This window comes from Protopterus annectens, chromosome 1.part2 (assembly GCF_019279795.1).
Source record: "Protopterus annectens isolate FY-2018-M chromosome 1.part2, PAN1.0, whole genome shotgun sequence".
Taxonomy (NCBI): Eukaryota; Metazoa; Chordata; order Ceratodontiformes; family Protopteridae; genus Protopterus; species Protopterus annectens.
The window spans coordinates 408,480,758-408,503,854 of NC_056727.1; the positions used below are offsets into that span (position 1 = coordinate 408,480,758).

The 23,097-nt window shown below is 41.2% G+C and overlaps 1 protein-coding gene across 1 annotated transcript in view; it reads left to right on the forward strand.

Moving 5' to 3' along the window:
• The first annotated feature begins 8,606 nt into the window (after positions 1-8,606).
• The window catches only part of LOC122792362 (SLX4 interacting protein), a 604,472-nt gene continuing 589,981 nt past the window's right edge, over positions 8,607-23,097 (forward strand). Inside the window, exon 1 of the mRNA XM_044060152.1 lies at positions 8,607-8,727. The gene's annotated coding sequence lies outside the window, so the exon portion shown is untranslated. The remainder of the gene's footprint in view (positions 8,728-23,097) is intronic.

Below are 23,097 nucleotides of genomic sequence, written 5' to 3' on the forward strand. Positions count from 1 at the left end.
CGTTTTTCTTTGACATCAGACCTGTCCTACTGTATTATTTTAAGTTTCTGTGTGACCTCTGAAGTCTTGGATATCACTGTGGTGTAGTAGTATTGTCTTGTTTTAATTATTTATTATTAAATATTTTAAAAACTTTTACCTGTGGCTGGTTTGTGTAGAGAAAGTAGGTTGTAGAGTGCATTGCATATTTATAGAGGTTATTGTAATAGGCCACTCTAATAAGCCATAGACTGAATAGTCACATTGCCAATTGGATAATATTGCACAGTAATAATTGGACACTCTTTCAAGGGCCTTTGAGTAGCTGATAATTGTTAGCTGGTGGTTGCAGAAATTACTACCATATAGTCTGGGTAAAGGGGCACAGCTGGAGAATCTGTGTCAGCCTTTCCCAGGAGTGTCTGTGAAGTTGCATAAATACTTATCTCAAAAGTGTGGGTGTGTGCCAGGTACCTGGGCAGGGACACGAAGCACTGGTGGGACAGATAGGATACTGGAGGTTAGCGTGCAAGCTAGGCTGAGATCTGGATCCTATAGCTGTGCCAGTGAGGAGTCTTATTGGGGACCTGGAGAGCAAGGGAGCAACCAGCCCCAGACTGACTGATCTCTGTGTGCACTTAAGGGAAATTGTACTTTACTGTGTGTATTTATCATCCTTTCCTCTTCTATGAGACAACCTCCCTGGTGTTAGTGGTGAGGATTGAGGCTCCATGATTGCTGGGCCAGAGCATGATCATCACAAGTGGTGGCAGTGGTTGGGATAAGATATCCTCACAAGTGTTTGGCAGTGGTGTGGGTAGAGTGAATCCTGTAGCTTATGTACAGTGATCTCTGAAAGTGTTTTGTACTCTAAATCAGCCACACAGTGTATACTCAGAATTCAGTTTTATTTCTTTTGTAGCTTAGTTAGTCAGGGTGAGCAGGCAGCATGTCAGCACAGGAGTATGGTAAGCTAACAAAGAGCCAGCTGGTGGAGATGTGCCAGGATAGGGGACTGGTGCATGGAAACCTGACTAAGGCAGACCTGATTGCAGCCTTGGTTACAGCTGCATCAGAAAACAGCATCCAGGAGGACAATCAGACTGCCAGTGCAGATGCAATATCCTCTGAGAATAGACAGCTCAACCTTTCTGCGAAGGACAATCAAGACTGGCAGTGGAAATACAATATCCTTGGAGAATGAACAGCTCAACCTTTCTGCAGTGGACTTAAAAATCCAGCTGGAGCTAAAGAGACTTGAGTTGGAGGCCAGGCGTTTAAGATGGAAGCCGAAGAAAAGGAGCATGAGAGGGAAATGCTGACTCTTCGCCAGAGTTATGGAGGTAATGGGGAAGGGAGTAACTGGATCCCAGAAGCACAACAGGTCATACATTTCTTCTGCAATTTAAAGAGGGGGATAATTTTGATAGTTGCATACCCTTTCAAACATGTGAATGAAAACAGTACAGTGTTGACCAAAGGCTCTGGGTACGGTTCCTGAGCCCCTTACTCCATGGGAATGCTGTAACTTGTATATCACAAATGCCTGACTCTTGTCTGCTTTGATTATACTGCTGAAAATAAAGGTCTGTTAGACTGTTTTAAGCTAACACCTGAAATGTATAGGAAAAAGTTTTGTGAGCATAGATGTAAGGCAGATGAAAATGTATGAGAATATGTTGCTGAACTGAGCACTTACTTTTATATTTGGGTGAGTGTCTGTCAGGTCACCACTTTTGAAGGGCTGGCAGACCTTATGGTGAGGGAAAAAGCCCTTAGCACTTTACTGAGGACATGAGGATCTGGTTAGCTGATAGACAGTGTGCTACTTCAGATGAGTTGGGGAAGAAGGGAGACCTATACCTGGCCAGCAAGGCAGCACTGCACTGGAAGGGGAACCCCAGTACTGCTCATGGGTCTAAAGGAACCCATGATGGGCAGCACAGACTGCCACAACAGAATCTGCCTGTAGCAGGGGAAGCCAATAGTCCAGGTACACGTCCAGGAGCTAGGGTTAAATGTTTTGAATGCAACCAGTGGGGCCATGTGGCATACAGATGTCCAAGGAGGCAAGGTGGGGAACCAAAGGTGAGGGAGCCAGCAAGTGGGAAAGATAAAATGCAAATAGTGGGTTGTCTTGAGACAACAGGGGTATGGAACTACCATCCTGCAAATGTCCTGAGAGGGAAGGATTCGGATGAGGCAGTACCATGTACTTATGCACTTATATGCAGTGAGGCTAAGAGACAAGCATGTGGGTCTGGTAGCCTGGGGGAGACCCAGACAGACTGCATACTTGCAGCCAGGACTATTAAGGTGGTTACTTCAGGGAGCGAGCTATGCTATAACAGCGAGACTCAATGTGAGCCACAGCTGCTTCTGGGTACTGATGTTCCTTTGGACAGGGTAACTGCAAAGGTAGAGATGAGCAGTAGTACCCAGGCCTACAGTGAGGCACCACTGTCAGAAGATGCCAGACTTCCAATGGAAGGGGAGCTGGGAAGGGTTACAAGGAGAGAGTTGAGACAGGCTCAGCTGTCAGACCCTACATTGCAAGGCCTGAGGCAGGTAGCTAGGGAGGCACCCGATTCTCAAGGGAAGGGGGAATCTGTATACTGGGACAAAGGGTTACTATACAGAGAGCGGACCCCTGAGGGAGAGCTAGAAGGTGTGAGAGTACAGCTGTTGGTAGTCTCTAGAGCTTACCGTATGGCTCTTCTAGCCATAGACCATGATATTCCAATTGCAGGTCATATGGGCATAAAACGTACAAAGAGGCGTATTATGCAAAACTTCTATTGGCCTGGAATTTCCAGAGATGTAACAGGGTACTGCAGGACCTGTGAGCAGTGCCAAAAGGTAGGAAGGCAGAAGACAAGGTGAGAGCTCCTTTGATGCCTTTACCTGTGATTGAGGAGCCATTTCAGAGGGTAGCTATGGATATTGTGGGTCCTCTGAGTACCCAAAGTTCCACAGGGAAAATGTATATCCTAGTAGTAGTGGATTATGCTACACAGTACCCCGAGGCAGTGACTTTGTCCTCCATTGAGGCAGAGAAGGTGGCAAATGCTTTAAGAGATATTCAGCAGGGTAGGTTTCCCAAAAGAAACACTGACTGACTGACGTGCCAATTTCATGTCAGACCAGCTGGCTTGTCTGTAGAAGTCCTGTGGGGTGAAGCACATGAAGACCACCCCCTACCATCCCCAGACTAATGGTCTTGTTGAGAGGTTAAACTCTACGATCAAGTCCATGCTATGGCCATTTGCAGATCAGTTTGAGGGATTGGGACAAATATTTCTGTTTGCTTACCGAGAGGTTCCCCTGGAATCCACGGGTTAGTTGTTGTATGGGCATAGGGTGAGGGGACCTCTAGATTTAATTTGAGATGAGAGGGAAGGTGACTGCGAGTCTCAAAAGGAGTCTGTTGCGGCATACGTCCTAAACCTCAGGACAAGGCTCAGGGAACTCATGGGTTTGGCCCAGGAGAACCTGACAGAAGCCCAACAGCAGGAAAAGGTGTGGTATGACAGGAATGCTCAAGCTATAGAATATGCTGTGGGGCAGCAGGTAATGGTTTTCATTCCTGTTAGACACAACAAGCTGCAAGCAGCTTGGGAGGGACCCTACAAGGTGGTAAGAAAGGTAAGTGATGTTAACTAGATGGTGGAAGTGTTAGGCAGATGGCAGGGGCACAAAGTGTACTATGCTAACACGATGAAATCTTACCATGATAGGGAGGCCCTTGTGCTGAGCATTTGCAGTGGACTGCAGGAGGAGTCTGAGGGAGATCTGGGGACTGATCTCCTCAGTGAGGCTCTGGCTGACACCTCGGTGAAGGAGCTCCTACTCAGGTTCGAGAAATCCGAGCAGTGCTGCAGGAATTTGGGGACGTGTTCACTGGGAAACCAGGGTGCTCCCACCTGGTGCAGCACCAGGTGGATACAGGACCCCAAAGGCCTATTAGGCAGGCCCCTTATAGTGTGCCTGAGAGAGTCAGACAAACTCTGAGGGAAGAAGTACAGGAGATGTTGGAACTAGGGATAATTCAAGATTCTAACAGTCCCTGGTCTTCTCCAGTGGTGTTGGTGCCAAAGAAGGATGGCAGCACCAGGTTGTGTGTGTTGTGTGTGGATTACAAGAAATTAAATAGTCACACAGAGTCAGATGCTTACCCCATGCCTAGGACAGATGAGGCCCTAGAGCAGCTGGGTGGGGCTAAGTACCTTACAACCATTGATCTTACTAAGGGTTACTGGCAGATGCCCTTGACTCACTGTGCTACAGAGAAGTCAATCTTTGTGACTCCTTTTGGCTTGTATGAGTTCACAAAGATGCCCTTTGGAATGAAGAATTCCCCAGCAACTTCCCAGAGGCTGGTGGACAACATCCTAGCAAGAACAGGAAGGTTTGCCCTTGCTTACCTAGAAGATATTGCCATCTTACAGCCATTCCTGGCCAGAGCACCTTCAGCATGTCAAGGAGGTGCTGGGCAGACTACAGAGGGCAGGGTTGACCATTAGGCCAAGCAAATGTCAGGTGGGTATGGCAGAGATCTCCTACCTAGGACATACAGTGGGGGGTGGTAATATAAGGCCAGAACCTGCCAAAGTAGAAGCTATTCAGGCATGGCCTGCACCTGTTACCAAAAAGCAGGTGAGAACATTCTTAGGAACAGCAGGGTCCTACAGAAAGTTCATCCCTAGTTATAGTACCGTAGCTGCTCCCCTCACAGACCTGACAAGGAAGAACAGGCCAGATAATGTAATGTGGACCCCAGCATGTGAGCAGGCATTCCAGAAGCTTAAAGAAGCTTTGGGAGGACCCCCCCCCCGTGTTAGCCAGCCCAGATTATAGCAAAGAATTTGATGTGCAAGTGGATGCTTCGAACCAAGGGGTGGGGACTGTACTTAGCCAGATTTCTTCAGAGCGAGAAAAGCACCCAGTGGTTTATCTCAGTCATAGACTCCAACCCAGGGAGGAATGCTATGCAGCTGTAGAAAAGGAATGTCTAGCTATAGTGTGGGCATTGCAGAAACTTCAACCTTATCTGTATGGAAGAAAATTCAGTGTAATGATAGATCACAACCCTCTAACATGGTTGAACAGAGCCAGTCAGCAAAATGCCAAGTTGCTAAGATGAAGCCTGGAGTTGCAAGCATATGACATGTCAGTGCATCACCGCAGTGGGATTAGCAATGCCAATGCAGATGGGATCTCAAGACAGGGAATGGGGTGAGGTACCCTCAGATAGACCTAACCCTCTGAAGCAGCATTTCACAAGGGTCACTTGAAAAACTAGCTTGAGTTCTCCAGGGGGGGGAAGAGATGTGAAGGTTGGGGAAAGATGGGCAAAGGCTGCCAGCCTAGTTAAACAGAATTTGATACATAATTCTATCATTTATATAAATAAATGTAAAATACAGGCTTGTGCTTTTAAATGAAAGAAAACACTGTAAAATGTGAACCTCAAGATTGTTGCAACATTGTCATCTGCTTTAAGGAAAATCAAGCCAAGCATTTCAAATGTTCTTTGACATTACAATTATCTAAATGGTGGTGCAGAAGTGGCTAGCTGAACACATTCTTTCTATTGTCTTAACTTAAGGAATAATTGTTAGAGTACACATGTGAAATGTCTTTTATCGTTGCAGTTTCCTGAGCAGGTGTTAGCTTACTAAATAATGCAGTTAGTCTGGCGTTCCCAGGCAAACAAAGTGTCAAAATGATGTACTGTGAATACTGGGAAAACTTAAGTGTCAAAATGATGTAACTTGGGAGGGCCTTAGCAGAGCCGTTTGTTAGTGTTTTAAAAACTATTGTTCAGTGAGAGACAAAGCATTTTGTCTTGGACCATCAACCCCAGCACTGCTTATGCTTTTTATTTATTTAAATAAGATTATGGCACTGTGTTTTCTTTTAAGAAAATCTAACTTTCTAATCTTTAGCTAAAGTGTTTTTCTTTAACATTAGATGCTGTATTATTTTTTCTTATTATATATTATTATTATTATATTTCTTTAACATGTCCTGCTGTATTATTTTAAGTTTCTGTGTGATCTCTGAACTTAGATATCTCTGTGGTGCAGTAGTATTGTCTTGTGTTTTGATTATTTATTATTAAATATTTTAAAAACCTTTACCTGTGGCTGGTTTGTGTAGAGATAGTAGGCTCTAGAGTTCATTGCATATTTATAGATGTTATTGTAATAGGCCACTCTAATAAGCCTTAGACTGAATAGTCACATTACCAATTGGATAATAATATTGCACAGTAACAATTGGACACCCTTTCAAGGGCCTTTGCGTAGCTGATAACTGTTAGCTGGAGGTGGCAGAAATTACTACCGTATAGTCTGGGTAAAGGGGCACAGCTGGAGAATCTGTGTCAGCCTTTCCCAGGAGTGTCTGTGAAGTTGTATAAATACTTATCTCAAAGTATGGGTGCGTGTCAGCTACCTGGGCAGGGACACTAAGCACTGGTTGGACAGAGAGGGTACTGGAGGTTAGCTTGCCAGCTAGGATGAGATCTGGACCCTATAGCTGTGCCAGTGGGGAGTCTTATTGGTGACCTGGAGAGCAAGTGAGCAACCAGTCCCAGACTGACTGTGATCTCTGTGTGCACTGTGTGTATTTGTTATCCTTTCCTCTTCCAGGAGACAACCTCCCTGGTGTTAGTGATGAGGATTGAGGCTCCTTAATTGCTGGGTCAGGGCACGATTGTCACAGCTTCTTCAAAGAATGTCAAGACCTAGCCTTACCAAAGCTATACTGGTTTGTATCTAACAAAAGTATGTACCCTGTGTCACGCTGGATAAGCTCTATTACTACTTTTTCCTCATTTTTATATACAAAACTGATCATTCTGCTGGGTCTAAAACTTTTGGGGTATGAGATGCCCCCCCTTTGAAATGGTAGTACTACAGCCTGTCACCTATGGGTTACTTGCTACAGAAATGTCAAGATACATGAAATGTTTGTATGCTGTCATGCTGTTGCAAGGTCCGAAGTTTTCACAACTTAACACAGCAAAAGGCAAAATGACAAAGCTCAGAAAAGGGGAGAAAGTTCCTTCCATGTTCACATGTTACAGAGCTCTTTGCCAGAACTAGTTGAGGCCGTTGGGAATGCGCTCTCGTTGCCCCACAACAAAAGCATCAATATTCATGCCAGCCGATATATAAATATTTACTAGTTTAAACCGGCCGTCAGGATTTCTCGGATGGGAGGCGTGGTTTGGACGGGACTTACTACTACGGCGCGTCGTGCAAGGTGTTCTGTAATACAAAACCGAGGCAGGTACATTCAGCAATAATAAAATTTTAAATTTACTTGTACTGCTTCTTTAGCAATAGTACAATCTGAGTTGATAAAGCATATTGCGTAACCATGTCACTCGTTATTCTGGATCTGCACTTACGCACGGTCAGCTGTTCTCTATTACTGCTTTAATATCGTATTTATTAACATACAAGTCTTTCGTTCTTATTTTTTAATATCTCTTGTTACTGCCAAGTTTGTGTTTTCACTTTACTGCCATACCATTTTGAGCCAAGTCTTGAGTGAAATACTCCTAAGAGCACGCGAATGTTGTTGTGTCTTTCGGCTTTTCTCGGTTAGGGGTCGCCACAGCGGAACTCCATGTCCGCTAATGATTGGCAATGGTTTTTTACGCGCCGAGTTGCCAGCCCTGACGCACAACCTTCAACGAAGGTACGCCACCCATTCACGCATGTCTCCACACAGAAGACGCTCTAGCTGAGAATCGAACAGGACAACGTTTTACTGTGAGGCGACAACGCTACCGCAGTACCACCACCGCAGTCCTAAGAGCATGTCAATACCCTGTTTAAAAATAACGGAGCCCCACTTATTTCTTTCTTTATTTTACATATGTTGCCCGTGTAAATCCAACTGAGTTGAGTAGTCCTTTTTCAGCGGTGGCCCGGGGAAAAAAGCTCCACATAACATACAATTAATATGTACACAAAATAATTAAAAAAAACAGACAAATTCATAGTTCTTGCGAGACAATTACAATATGACACGATATATAACTTGTCTCAGATTAATCAAAATAAAAAGTATAAGGCTTCATAACGGAACACTATACATATTGAGAGTAATGCTTTGGCAGGTGACGTATTACTGTTTATACTAGCTTTAGCACATATTGTGCTATGGAAAAGTATAACACATCAGTGTAACGTAAAAAAAAGCCTCTGCAAGAGTCACACCTCTCAAATGTCCCCATTTTTACATCATAGTTTCGGTTTGTTTCTCAAAATTTGTGCTTTTACTACAAATCACCGAGGACTGAAACGGCCAAATAATTAAAACACAATTCAGTTTCAGGCTTCATATCCATCAGAAAATGCATGCTAGCACAACTCCTACTATTCTAGCAAATAAGTTCATAAGAGCAAAACTTAAAATCTGTCCCCCGTTATTTTAGGCGTAATAAATTTGCTCCTCAAACCATTACCTAATTAGTTAACGATATACATTTCCAACACTTACCGGTCTAGCTTTCTCTCTCCTTGAAGCCTGACACCGCTTGCGTAAGAACACCGGTCTTGCACTTCCGCAGGTTGCGTAAGACGTAAGTTCGACGTAGACGGTGGCAGGGCGGTTCAGTTTGAAAAGCAATGTCTATGTACTAAAACTTAGGAAGTGGGTGCAAAATAACTTGTTACGTTTTGATGATTATATAGTGTAACTATTACGGGAGCGTGCGTTTTGCTGCAGGTTAGTTAATTTTCAAAGTATATGTATCTGTTTTACGTTGGTATGTAACTATGCTATCCAGACAAGTTTGTTTAGTTTGTAAAGTACTGCCTGTAGTCGTTCTTTTTTAATAATCTTGAATGGTGGTATCATACCTTTTGCTATAGTTGTCCACCTGCCTTCAGAAATGGGTCAAAATGATGAACTATATATCAGGGTCACGTTTAAATACTAGAATAATTGACTGACAAAATTAATACAGTTAAGTGGCATGAATTAACAGCTATATATTTTTTACCTTGGTTACTTTGAAGTTCTAATAGAGCCTGTCTGCAGTTTTTTTTCCCTGTTTGTAAGTAGTCTCAGACAGCAACTTCATTGCTCACGAAGTACCAGCTTTCCCTGTGGCTTCATGTTTTTTTCTTAAGGGTGGAAAACTTTTTGCCGAACACCACATCACAACACTCACCCACACTACACAAGCAGCAGCAGCAGCAGCTGAGGCATAAGGAACTGTTCAGAATGTCATGGCGCAGTCGTCGTCAAAACCAAGCTGATTGCTGCTGCAAGTAGTGCTAAGTGGGCATTGAGCTGCAACTGATTGCAGGGACTGCCTTAGGGGTGGGGAGACAAGGGAGGACAACAGATGCCACTTCACACACAGTTCGGCAAAGCAGTTCGGCAAATCGCTGCCACAGCACGCAGTTCCACTACTAAGAAGAGTTGCTAGTGATGCTAGAAATCAAATTGATTCACCCACAAATCCGTCAAAATACGCATGTATACAAAACAAAACCAAACTAAAAATTCCAAAACTTACCAAAAAAAAGCCCCAGAATCAGAATAACATGTACTCATAATCCACCCTCCCTAGTTACCATAAGTTAGTGCAAGTTCAAGCAAAAGTTATATTCAAGCATTGATCAAAAAAAATAGTTCAAGCATGATTCTTCTGTCTGTGTGATTCTTGTGTGTTTGTTTCATTCCATAGGATTCATTGAAAACATTCCTTAGACAGATTTTTTGACAAGACGAGAGCAGCCTTTGCAATTGCGTGTAATGTGTGTTAAGAATTTTTTTCATTTATTTTTTTTTTTCATTTTTTTCAAACTTATTTTTTTTTTTTAGTTTTTTTTTAGTACACAACCTTACAGTGTTTCTCTTGCACTTCACATGATCCAGTATATAATTTTGCAAAACCACTAAAATCTGGTTATATAATAAATGTAGTACCTTTTGCTAGCCTAAGGCTGGAAAACGATTGCCTCTTACTACAAGAATTTTTTTCATCTGTATATATAAAATATAGATGTGTATTAATATCTGTGTTATACATAAACAGCTGATTTGCCATAGTGGTATGTTTCTCTCACTATAGTGGACAGGGTCCTGGGTTCAAGACTTGGCAGTGAAATGCACGGCGGTAGCAAACAAGCATGTGTATGTTTTATGTCTGTACACTACAGACTCATGTATATGGATCCTGAAAAAAATTGCAAATGAGTGAAAGGACATTATCCTTAATGTAGCTGCTTGCAGACAAATTGCAATTCATTAAGCAAAAGTGTCTCTTAGCATAAGCCAATATTGTGTTGCAACACTAAAGTTTAAGCAACTCCAGAAACATTTGTAAGAAGAACCACCTTTGTAGTAAATACCAGCTAAGAAGCTGTATATATCCAAATGTTAATACTGCTGATGATGTGGAATCTTTGTAATGCAGCAATGTTTTCAGAGACATTGTAGCAAAGATGCTACTTGTCAGAAACCTGGAAGGAGCCAGCAACTTTGCATTCATCATAAGAGTAGGCAGGGTGCACAAGATAACAAATAAAGCTTGGGTAGGCAGGATGCACAAGATAAATAAAACGCAACCTTTCTCTGTGGTCTAGAAGAGGGAGTTAGGTATAGCATTTATTTAAAAAAAATGAGGGGAAAACTACTTCTTGTGCTGAACTCTCATTGCTTCCCTTATTAGCTGTGGGTGGTTCATTCCATTGGAGACTCAAATGTACACAACACTGGTTTTGGATGCACATGTCTATCAGAGGACAACTGGTGACACTGTAGGAAGATCTCTGGTATTTGCATCCATCATATTTGAAATGTTCTTGCATGTAATGGAGGAAAATGTCTAGTAACGTGTCAGATTCTCAGATATGTATCTTGAGTGCATTCCATTATGAAGGTCTTTTTACAGAGTTAGTGGTATACCTTTGGCATTTGGTGGCATATACTGCACTCATCATTTGTGTGCACAGAGGCATCTTTTCCTACTGGACATAACCGTTTAGATGATTTTTGTGACAGGTCAACTTCAGCTGCTATTTTGTGTTTTGTAAATAGATTCAATATAACTATCGTTGTCTACCACACTAGCAGTGCACATAGTGCATACAATTGGCAGATCAGTGGCATTTAAAATACATTCTTTGTTGGCCAAATATATACATACACACACATATATATGGATAAATATGTCAGACAGCTAATAGATAAGTACCTTAGTCACTGAACAGCAAATATTAGCAGTATCTGTGCAGAATGAAAGTGTGATTGACAGGAGTAAGTTGATTTTTTACCTTGTTGGAGATACTGGATGGCAGAGGACACCTTTAACACATCTTCAAAAAAAAAAAAGATAGAAGCATGTAACATTGGCCATGCCCGGACCTAGAACATTTTGGAGCTAGTTATATAATCGGCTAAAGCAACATTTCCAATACCTGATCCTCAAGAGGCTTGTTGTGTTACATTTTAGTAAAGCTAACAGCTTGCTGTTGCATTGTAGGTGACTCCAAAAACATAGTCTGATCGGTAGCCTCCTTATGAATGCAGATCCAGAAGCTACACAGCAGGATAATGCAGTGAAAAAAAGACAAGATTCAGGAAACGTCAACAACACAACATGCAATGCATTTTGTCTTCTATTACCACACAGAGCTACACTGTGATGAAATAGTTGCAACATAAAGCAGATGCAACCTTCAATTCCCCCCCCTGCAGTAAATGCCATCATTAAGATAGAGCCAAGGCTTAATATGTTCATAATTTTCAGTTATCTGGGGAGTAGTTATATTGCTATTATGTTACATAGGTTAGTACTAAGCTAACTGCCGTTGCAAGCCATTTTAAGCCTAGCCAATTATCACTTGTGAGATTCAAACCCTGCACCTTGTGTTTGTAAGGCAAACACCTTAACCATTAGGCCACCCTATTTGTCTGTTATAAATTATTGATATGTAAATGTGTGTATGCCCAGCATTTTGTATTAAATCAAAGAATCTTCACAACCATGTGCTGGATATGTTTAAAATGGATTCACTTTACATGCTTGACGTTTTAAAATGTCAAAATTCATATGCCGAGACCATATAAATTGATGTTTTAAAACACTGAACATGTAAAACAAAAAGAAAAACAACGCAAAATTTTCCAAGACGTTTTTGCAGGCCCCTGCACCCTCCACACACCCCAGTATTTAAATATACCAACTCCGAGATTGCACTACAGTGAAGAAAAGGGAAAATTTCCCATTCTGTGCTATATGGAGATCTCCGCTTAACATGCTCAATGTTTTAAAATGTTGATTATGTGGTCTCGGCCATATGAATTTTGAAAACATCGAGCATGTAAAGTGAATCCATGTACAGCATGTTTATTCACCAAAAACTATTTTCATTGCTCCTTACAACTTTCTCAATATAATACAGTTTTTCAGTCTGATAAAAATATTGCAACAGTAAACATCATTCATCAGTATTCATCAAGACTTAATTTCAAATTCAAATATGTTTTTTTATCGATTTCTGTCACAAACATAATGTTAAAATAGCAATTAAAAGAATTACAGATAATTTTAATCATGGTCCTTCTCTCTAGAAGAATATAATTCTCCACTTAAACTAACCACCTCTACTTCTTAGAATTGAGTAATTGGTTTAACTATGCATTAGAAGTAACCAGTCCTGGTATAACTCTGTCTAAATTCCATTAAATGTAAATTTTGCTGAAGGTTGCATTAAAAAAAAAAAAAATGGTGGCACCCTGTGAGGCAGTGGCATTGTTGGCTCGTTTTAGAGATACGCATATTTTGTATTCTTTTGCACAAAAAAACTCTAAGAAATAAGTTTCTGCACTTCCAGTTGAAGGTACAATAAGTTACAGCAGACAGAAGTTACTAGAAATTAAACAGTCAACATCTTCATATTGCCGGATTGATGTCTTGAAGTCTGCGGAGTATGTGGGGACTACTACTCTGAGTCACAACAGCTAAGTATTTTAACTCTACACATGCTAACATGCCTGAAACTGGTAGAAGGAGGTTTTGGAACATGCTGGACAAGGAAAATGAGGAAAAGATATCAAAGTGCAAGAGCAGGTATTGTTGTTAAGCTAAAAAAGCAAACCTTACACGCCTGCACTACCAACAGTTCTACTGGTTAATGTGAGATTACGATAGCGAGATGAACGAAGAGCAAGGTGAGCAATACTTGTTTAATTTTGTTTACTGAGATGTGGCTGCCAGACATGATAAATGATAGTGCAGTTTATCTTCGAGTATCATGCTATTTCGTGCAGATGGAAACCAAACGCTGTGTGGAAAGGCCAGGGAGGAGGCATCTGCATCTATGTCAACAAAGATGGTGCAATAACTGTAAAATCTTACTATCAAACTGCTGTGAGAACTTGGTTTCTGTCCGTCAGATGTAGACCATTTTACTTGCCCGGGGAGCAAAATCGGGTCAGTGTAACAGCAGTGTATATCCCACCCAGTGCTAATACCACCGAGGCTCTAAATAAAAATCATATCTGTGAGCTGCACAGCAAAAAATCCTGACTTTGTACATGTGGTAACAGGGGACTTTAATAAGACAGATCTGAAAGAAGTATTACCATACTACCATTAGTATGTGGACGTTCCCACAAGGGGTGATAATGCAGTGGATGTAAAAAGTGTACACACCCTTGTTAAAATGCCAGGCTTTTGTGATGTATATAAAAAAAAAAATGAGACCACAATAAATCATTTCAAAACTTTTCCCACCTTTAATGTGACCTATAATCTGTACAATTTAATTGAAAAACAAATCTGTTGGAGGAAAAATATAAAAAGTACAATAAGCTGGTTGCATAAGTGTGCACACCCTTAAACTAATACTTTGTTGAACCACCTTTTGATTTAATTATACATTCAGTCTTCTTAGGTACACACTTGCCATCAATTAGAGAGACTGTAACCCCAAATAAAGTTCAGCTGTCCTAGGAGGATTTTCCTGACATTTACTCAGTTGCCTGCTACAGCAAAAGCCATGTTCGCAGAGATCTTGCAAAGCATCTAAGGGATCTCATTGTTGAAAGGTATCAGTCAGGAGAAGGGTACAAAAACATTTCCACAGCATTACTATACCATGGAACACAGTGAAGACAGTCATCAAAAAGTGAAGAAAATATGGGTCAACAGTGACGTTGCAAAGAACTGGATGTCCCTCCAAAATTGATGAAAGGACTAGATGAAAACTGGTCAGGGAGGCTGCCAAGAGACCTACAGCAACACTGAAGGAGCTGCAGGAATTTCTGGCAAGTACTGGTTGTGTACTACATGTGACAATTTCCTGTATTCTACATATGTCTGGACTATGGGGTAGGGTTGCAAGACAGGAGCCTTTTCTTACACAGAAAATCCTGCAGTCCCAGCTAAAATGTGTAAAACAATACATCATATCCCAAAAGCATGTGGGAAAATGTGTTATGGTCTGATGAGACCAAGGTTGAACTTTTTGGCCACAATTCCAAAAGGTACGTTTGGTGCAAAAACAACATTTCACATCATCAAAAGAACACCATCCCCACGGTGAATAATGGTGGTGGCAGTATCATGCTTTGGGGTTCCTTTTTTCATCTGGAACTGGGGCTTTAGTCAAGGTGGAGGGAATTATGAACAGTTCCAAATACCAGTCACTTTGGGCCCAAAATATTCAGGTGTCTGCTAGAAAGCTAAAGATGAGGAATTTCACCTTTCATAGGTGAGTACTAGGCTAATGGCCCTGGAGCCAACACAAGCCTAGCCCAAGAATATTCCCAGTCAGTCATCCTGTTGCCAGATGTTAGTTCCTTGTGCCCCTATTGAGCAATGCTGTTGAAGTGATCCCGGGGTGAATTTCCTGTTACCCATCCACTCGTCAAGATTATTCTGGAAGAGGGCTAGTGAAATGCTCTGCTTGACATGAATGGGGAGTTTATTCTAGAGTATGGGAAGTCTCTGGGTTGGGAACCTGTCCCTCCAGCAGGTTCTGTTTAATGTGGTGATGAGGTTGAGGTCTTTGGAGCATGTGGTGTGGAGGGATTGAGACTTTTTCAGATGAAGCATGTCTAGCAACACTAGGTCGGACATGGCTTTGTATGCCAGGTAGAGATTGCCTCTAAGTTGGTGATATGAGACGTGGTATAGCTGGAGTTTTTTGAGTCTGTCTGTATAGGGCATGTGTTTGAATCCTAGGATACTATTTGTGAGGAATTTTTGTGGCCTCTCCAGTTGCTTCAGGTGTCTAGTGAGGTACATGCCAAATGGGGCATTGTACTCTATAATAGTGAGGTATGAGTAGAGAGGGATTATGACTTTTTTCTTTCTGGATGAGAAACCTTTTGTAATGAGGTGTGCCACATAGGACTTGCAAACTACAGTGGCAACATGGTTGTCGAAGGAGAGGTTGATATCTACTTGTGTCCGTAAATTTCTTATCACCACTTTGGGAGTTGAGAAGGCTACCATCGATGTGGTAGTTTGTGGGCACCGTTTTTTTCTGAAGGGGATGATGATGCATTTTTTTTTTAGCATTGAGCTTAAGACCATGGATCTGGCACCAGTCGTTGGTGTCTGTGAGGCCTTTTTGTAGGATGTCTATGTCAGCTTGAGAATCCATAATAGCTCCCAGTTTGCAGGCATCTGCGAATTTGGTCAACCAGAGTCCTTTGGTGTTGGCTTGGACTTCAGAGAATTAGATGCCAAACAGGAGAGGACCCAGGACAGATCCCTGTGGGACTCCACTTGTGACTGCCTGGTAGTTGGATTTGGAGTCCGCTACTTTCACCATGTAGGTTCTGTCCGTGAGCCAGTTGGCAACCCATCTTATGATGTAGGGGTTAATTCTGAGGTTAGTGAGTCTGTCAATGATCCCTGAGTGGGGGATGGTGTCAAAGGCCTTGTCCAGATCGAGGTAGGCTGTATGGACTACCTTGCCTTCATCGACTGCTCTGGTGACAGATTCAAAGAAGTCTTATCAGGGTGAGCAGACATGATCTGCCCTTCACAAACCCAAACTGTGAGGTGTCCAGGGTTTGAAGGTTCCCTATATCCCTGTTTGAGGTCCATAATGATGCGCTCCATGGTCTTACAGATCAGGCTCGTCAGGCTGATGGAGCGCTAGTTTCCTGGGTCAGTAGTCACTCCCTCTTTGTGGAGTGGAATGACTATAGCGGTGTGCCATTCAGTGGGAACAAAGCCTTAAGTGAGGCTGTGGTTGAACAGGGCACTCGGGTGTGGTGCCAGTTCCCTTTGTAATTCATGTAGAACACAGCCAGGTATATTATCAGGTCTCATGGAAGCTGTATTTTTGGCTTTGGATAGTGTGGCTTCTATCTGTGCAGCAGTAATATTAGGGATTTGGCATTCCTCTGGTAATGGGATGGGCCCTTTAGGGGGTGAAGGGAGGGGTAAAGTTTGCACTAAACCTATCCGCCAAGATACTGGCAATATCTGTTGGTTCAGTATAAGTGGTGCCGTTGTGCAGTAGCTCAGAGCACCTCTGCGTATTGTTATGCAAATTCTTGACATAACTAAAGAATGCTTTGTGTTTATCTTTATTATCTGTTGCAATTTTATTTTCATAACTAGCTTTGGAGGATTTGATGAGGGATCTCAGTTTTTTGCTGAGACTTACGAGGGAAGTTTTCCAGTCTTGGAACTTTGCCCTTTTCTGCAACAGCATTTTTCTTCTGTTGTAGAGTTTGTTAATGGCAGGGGACCACAAGATTGGCTTTCTTTCTTTTTTTTTTAGGAGGACAGGATCTTGGTTCTGTTTGGTATGGCCTGATCCATGCAGTTGTGTAAATGCTTGTACAGTGCTTTGGTGTATGATTCAGCGGCCATACATCCTTTCCCAGTTTGCATAGATGACGTCAAGTTTGACACTTCTGTCTAGAAGCTCAAAATTGTCTTTGGAGAAGCTTTTCACTGTTTCCTTAACGGGGGGTGAGGGTGGGATTTGGAAATCAACTGATTAAATTGTGGTCAGATCTAACCAGGAAGGAGTTGATTACTGGTGCAGAACAGCGATCCCCCATGTTTGTAATGATCGGATCGAGAAAGTTTCTACCTCTGGTAGGGGTGAGAATGAGTTGGTGGAATTTAATAAATTCCAGAAATCGTTGGGCAAATGAGTTGGACCAGGAGTAATTTTCCCAGCTAATGGAGGGGTAGTAAGTCTCCCAGTATAAGGGTATTGGTTTCAACCTTAATGCTTTCCAGAGTATTCAGAAATGTGGAGTGGGAGTCTTGGGACGTTGTGGGGGATCTGTAGCAGGCTACAATCTGGATTGCAGTTTTATCCAGTGTTAGTTGTACCTGTAGTATCTCTGATGCAATATGTTGGGCAACCAATCTGAAGGTGTACGTATCCTTTATGAATATGGATACACCACTGCCTTTGGGGCTTCAGTCCACACCTCCTTTAGGGCATCGGTCCAGGTTTAGGGGCTGAAAGATAAGATATGCAATGTAGTCTGGTAGCGCTGGAGTGCTCTATGGAGCCTTGGACCAGGTCTCTGTTACTACACAGAGGTCGATCAACACAACAATGACACCATGCATGCATCCAAATCAACAAAAGAATGGCTTCACCTGAAGAAAATTAAAGTTTTGGAATGGCCCAGCCAAAGCCCAGACCTAAATCCAATAGAAAATCTGTGTGGTGACCTGAAGAGGGCTGTGCACAGGAGATACCCTCGCAATCTGACAGATTTGGAGCACTTTTGCAAGGAAGAGTGGCAAATATTGCCAAGTAAAGATGTGTCCTGCTGATAGACTCCTACCCAAGAAGACTGAATGTGTAATTTAAATTAAAAGGTGCTTCAACAAAGTATAAGTTTAAGGGTGTGCACACGTATGCAACCAGCTTATTGTACATTTTTAATTTTTTATATTTTTTCCCCTAACAGATTTTTGTTTTTCAATTGAATTGTACATGTTATAGGTTACATTAAAGGTGGGAAAAGTTTTGAAATGATTTATTGTGGTCTCATTTTTTATATCACAAAAACCTGGCATTTTAACAGGGGTATATACACTTTTTTTATATCTACTGTATCCTGGACAAGGTGTATACAAACTTAAAGCTTTACAAAGCAGTGCAATTTCCACAAATGGGAAATGGAAGCAAGAGGAAATATACTGGGAGAAGTATAAAGGAGGCATACTGCACAATTTCTGCACAAAGTCCCTAGTCTGGAAGATACAATAAGTGGCTGAATTGTTTGTGTTTTTATAACATAAAAATAAAAATGTAACAACAGTTAAAGGAGAACAGTGGGGTGTCCTCCAACACTTTAAGTTCATCTACTGCTGTCAAGATGTTCCAGTTCTTCCTGAACACCTCACAAAACACATTGTCAGTGGAAAATGAAATTGGGAATGTAATCTTCCCATTGCCTGATCTATTCATGTCTGATGCAGAACTCGCCTGCTGTGCAAAATAGGCTTGCCCTCTGTTCCCCCTTTCTTTCAATGATTCTTCTATATATTTATCCAGTTCCTTCTTAGAATACCCTCTCTCTAGAAATTCGTCCCTGAGATTATCCAGAGCTGCTATTAACTGTGTTTCATTGCTGTGCAGTCTCAATAGTTCTCAAGATATGACCCTTCATGACATTTCTATTAATGTGGTTGGGGTACATACTTCGTCTGTGGAGTATGGCATTCCTCCTGGTGGGCTTCTTATACAAACTAGTTTCCAATATTCTGGCCTCTGATTTATCGACTGTAACATCAAGAAAATCTATATGGTCTCGGGAGAAATTACATATAAACTTTAGGAATGTAGTGGTGGTATGTAAGTCTTGTAGCTGTTGTTCAGAGCCTCCCCATAGAAGGAAAATATCATCCACAAAATGAGTGTACCACGGCAAATGTTGGTTATATTTGCTGTTTTGTAAACATGTCAGTTCCCAGTGAACCAAGACAAGATTGGCGTAGCTATTGGCAGAATCCATGCCCATAGCTATGCCTATCTTTTGCGCATAATACTGATCTCTGAAGACAAAGACATTGTTTTCTAGAATGATGTCCAATAAGTTACAAATCAGTGTAGGCCCTTTTAGTACCTAGTTGTCTGATATTGTCTATGCCCCAGTCATTCGGGATAACTGTGAATAATAATGCTACATCTAAGGTCAGAAAATAATATTCACTCATCAATCCCTCAGTCTTGCAAGAACAATTTTGTAAAAACATTGTAGTCTCTTAATATATGATCTTAAGTATCTAGCACAAGATGTAAGCATTTCTCAACATAAATGGATAATGCCTCTGTCACCCACCCCTTACTCGTGACTATAGCTCTCATTGGCGGATTCATGGCATCCTTATGCACCTTAGGTAGTCATATACAATAGGTACAAGTGGAGCTTCTGTCGCAAAATAATTGAATAAGTCTTTTGAGATCATGCCTGTTATAAGTAAGTCAAAAATCAAAAAGGACACTCTATCAATAATAGCTTTCAACTCTGCCCCATTAATTCTTACATATGTGTAATGGTCACTGAGCAACTGATCCATTCTTGTTATGTAGAGCTCTTTGTCCATGACAATTGTTCTTGCAAGACTGAGGGATTGATGAGTGAATATTATTTTCTGACCTTAGATGTAGCATCATTATTCACAGTTATCCCGAATGACTGGGGCATAGACAATATCAGACAACTAGGTACTAAAAGGGCCTACACTGAATGCAAAAATAATTTGATTTGTAACTTACTGGACATCATTCTAGAAAATGTCTTTCTCTTCAGAGATCAGTATTATGTGCAAAAGATAGGTGTAGCTATGGGCATGGCTTGTGCCAATAGCTATGCCAATCTTGCCTTGGTTCACTGTTAACTGACCTTTTACAAAACAGCGAATATAACCAACATTTGCAATGACACACTCGTTTTATGGATGATATTTTCCTTCTGTGAGAGGCTCTGAACAACAGCTAGAAGACATTTTGGGATATTTACATACCACCACTACGTTCCTAAAGTTTACATGTAATTTCTCCTGAGAGAGTATGGATTTTCTTGATGTTACAGTCAGTAAAAACAAAATGAAAACTCCAGCAAAGCTAGAACTTCCACTGAGTGACCTCCCAAACCTCTTGTTTCAGAGGAACATGGGATGTTTGCAAATGATCCTTATGAACATCAGGTGTTCAGCTAATTGGCGATTCTGAATGCCCATGACTCGTTTTGTCGTTTTAATGGACAATTTCAGGCCAATAAAGCCAAGTGCTGTAATGATGAGGTCACTCTGCTTGTGCTGTGCTAATGAGGTCATAACAAGGCCGAAATATGCATATCCACAGCTAGTGGGGGTCATAACAAGGCCAAAATATGCCAATCCACAGCTACTGGGGTTTGGCTTTATTGACCTGAAATTGTCCGTTAAAACGATGAAACAAGTCATGGGCATTCAGAATCACCAATTAGCTGAAACACCTGATGTTAATAAGGATCATTTGCATATATCCCATGTGCCTCTGATTCAAGAGGTTTGGGAGGTCACTCAGTGGTAGTTCTAGCTTTGCTGGAGTTTTCATTTTGTTTTTACTGATTGTTTGTTTTTTCAGTGACCTTCTCGCTCATTGTTTTAGTTTGATGTTACAGTCAAATCAGCGGCCAGAATTCTGGAAACTAGTTTGTATAAGAAACCCACCAGGAGGAATGCCATACTCCATAGAAGAAGTATGCACCCCAACCACATTAATAGAAATGTCATAAAGGGTCAGATCTTGAACTATGAGACCGCATAACAATGTAACACAGTTAATAGCAGCTCTGGATAATCTCAGGGAAGAATTTTTAGAAAGAGGATATTCTAGGAAGGAATTGGATAAATGTATAGAAGAATCATTGAAAGAAAGGGGGAACAGAGGGCAAACCTATTTTGCACAGCAGGCGAGTTCTGCATCAGATATGAATAGATCAGGCAATGGGAAGATTACATTCCCAATTTCATTTTCCACTGACAATGTGTTTTGTGAGGTGTTCAGGAAGAATTGGAACATCTTGACAGCAGTAGATGAACTTAAAGAAGTGTTGGAGGACACCTCACTGTTCTCCTTTAAATATAAAAAATGTCTTAAACAACAGTTGTGTTATAAAACACAAACAATTTGGCCACCTATTGCATCTTCCAGACTAGGGACTTACATGTGCAGAAATTGTGCAGCATGCAAATTTATATCTTCTTGCACTACTTTTACACATACATACAGTCGGACAGTAATTCATGCAAATTGCTATGTTGACTGTCAAACCAAGAATATTGTGTATTTTAGATTCTGCATGTGATGTATGGTCTTCTATATAGGGAAGACCAACAATGTTTAAGAACCATATATTAGAACACAATAGAGACATCATTAATGTTAAGGAGAACAGTGCATTGGCCAAGCATGTTGAGGTAGAAGGGAGAGACCATACTTTTAAATTCTTTGTTCTAGAACTCATCAGAGAAGGGATGCGAAGAGGTGATGTTAGGAATAGAACTGAAGTAGCTGAGCAGAGGTGAATCATTAAACTCAGTGCAGATACACCACCAGGTATAAATGAAATAGTATCACTAAAACCATTCTTAAAAGCTAGAGCACTCAGACATTAACTAACATACACACAGTACTTTAAAATGTGTAAACAAATGTGAATATATATTTAAAAAAAGGTTTTTATTAAATAAGGTCGTAAATTAAGTATTAGATGTTTTTTAGTAGCGAAGTGTAAGGGGCACTTTAAATGCCTAACTGCTATCAATTACTGGTTAATTGATTTTTAACTGTATAAAGAATGTGCTTCAGTTGTTTAACGTTGTCTGAGGAAGCAGTCATAAAGACTGTGAAAGCACTTAAGTTTTGGTATTTTTAAATAAAGTATTAGAACCTTGTCCACCATGGCTGGATGCAATTTACTTTTGTTTTGGTATCAAAATTTAATACTGGGGTTCCACAGGGATGAGTTTACCATCTCGACCCACAGCTGCTATGCAAAACAAGAGTCCAACCATATCATCAAGTTTGCTGATACCACAGTCATGGGGATCATCAGTAAGGAGGACGAAAGGGCATACAAAGAGGAAGTGGCATCTCTGATCAGTTGGTGTGAGGAGAACAACCCTGACCTGAATGTAAGCAAGACCAAATAGATTATCATTGACTTCAAGAAAAAGAAAACAAACCATCCAGTGCTTATGATCAATGGTGAGAGTGTACAGAGGGTTAAGTTTACAAAATTCCTTAGCGTACACATATCAAAGGATCTTTCGTGGTCGAGAAACACCAGCCAGTTGGTCAAGAAAACACACCAATGCCTCTATATTTTGAGAAGGCTGAAGAAAGCTAAGCTCCTGACTCGTATCCTCTCCACCTTCTATAGAGGTGCTATTGATCGTATCCTCACCAGTAGCTTCACAGTGTGGTTTGGAAGTTGTACAGATACAGAAAGTAAGGCATTACTGAGACTGGCAAGGATCGCAGAGAAGGTAACTGGTACTGGTCTTCCATCGATGCAACTTTACTATGCAAGAAGTATCAGAAGGGCCACCAAAATAATAGAAGACACACCAAAATAATAGAAGACATTACGGACCCAGCGCACGGACTGTTTGAGCATCTGGTACTGGGTAGAAGATGGCAGCATCCGCTGCAGGACTACCAGATTCAACAACAGTTTATCGACAGTGGACTGACTTCTGAACTCCGGCTTAAGTCTCAGAAAACTGGACATTGCCAGTTCTTTCTTTTCACAAATACTTAGTCTGTTGTATAATATACACACACAAAATTCCACACACAAAATTCCACATAAGTGCAATATTTATTTATTTTATCCCTATCAAGTGCAACATTAGACAGACAACTTGGCAATGTCCTATCTGCAATGTGCCTTTTACTTAAATGGGGCAGTTGTTATAACTTTGGGAGGGTATATTTATTCTGTATTCAAGTGTTGGAAAAATTTTCTGCTCTTTTTTTTTTTTTTTTTATACCGGGAGTAGGATTGTATATGTTAGTTGTGTGTGTTTTACTTTCCGTTTGTAATATCAAGAAGGAGCTGATGCATGAAATTTCATTTAGGCTACAT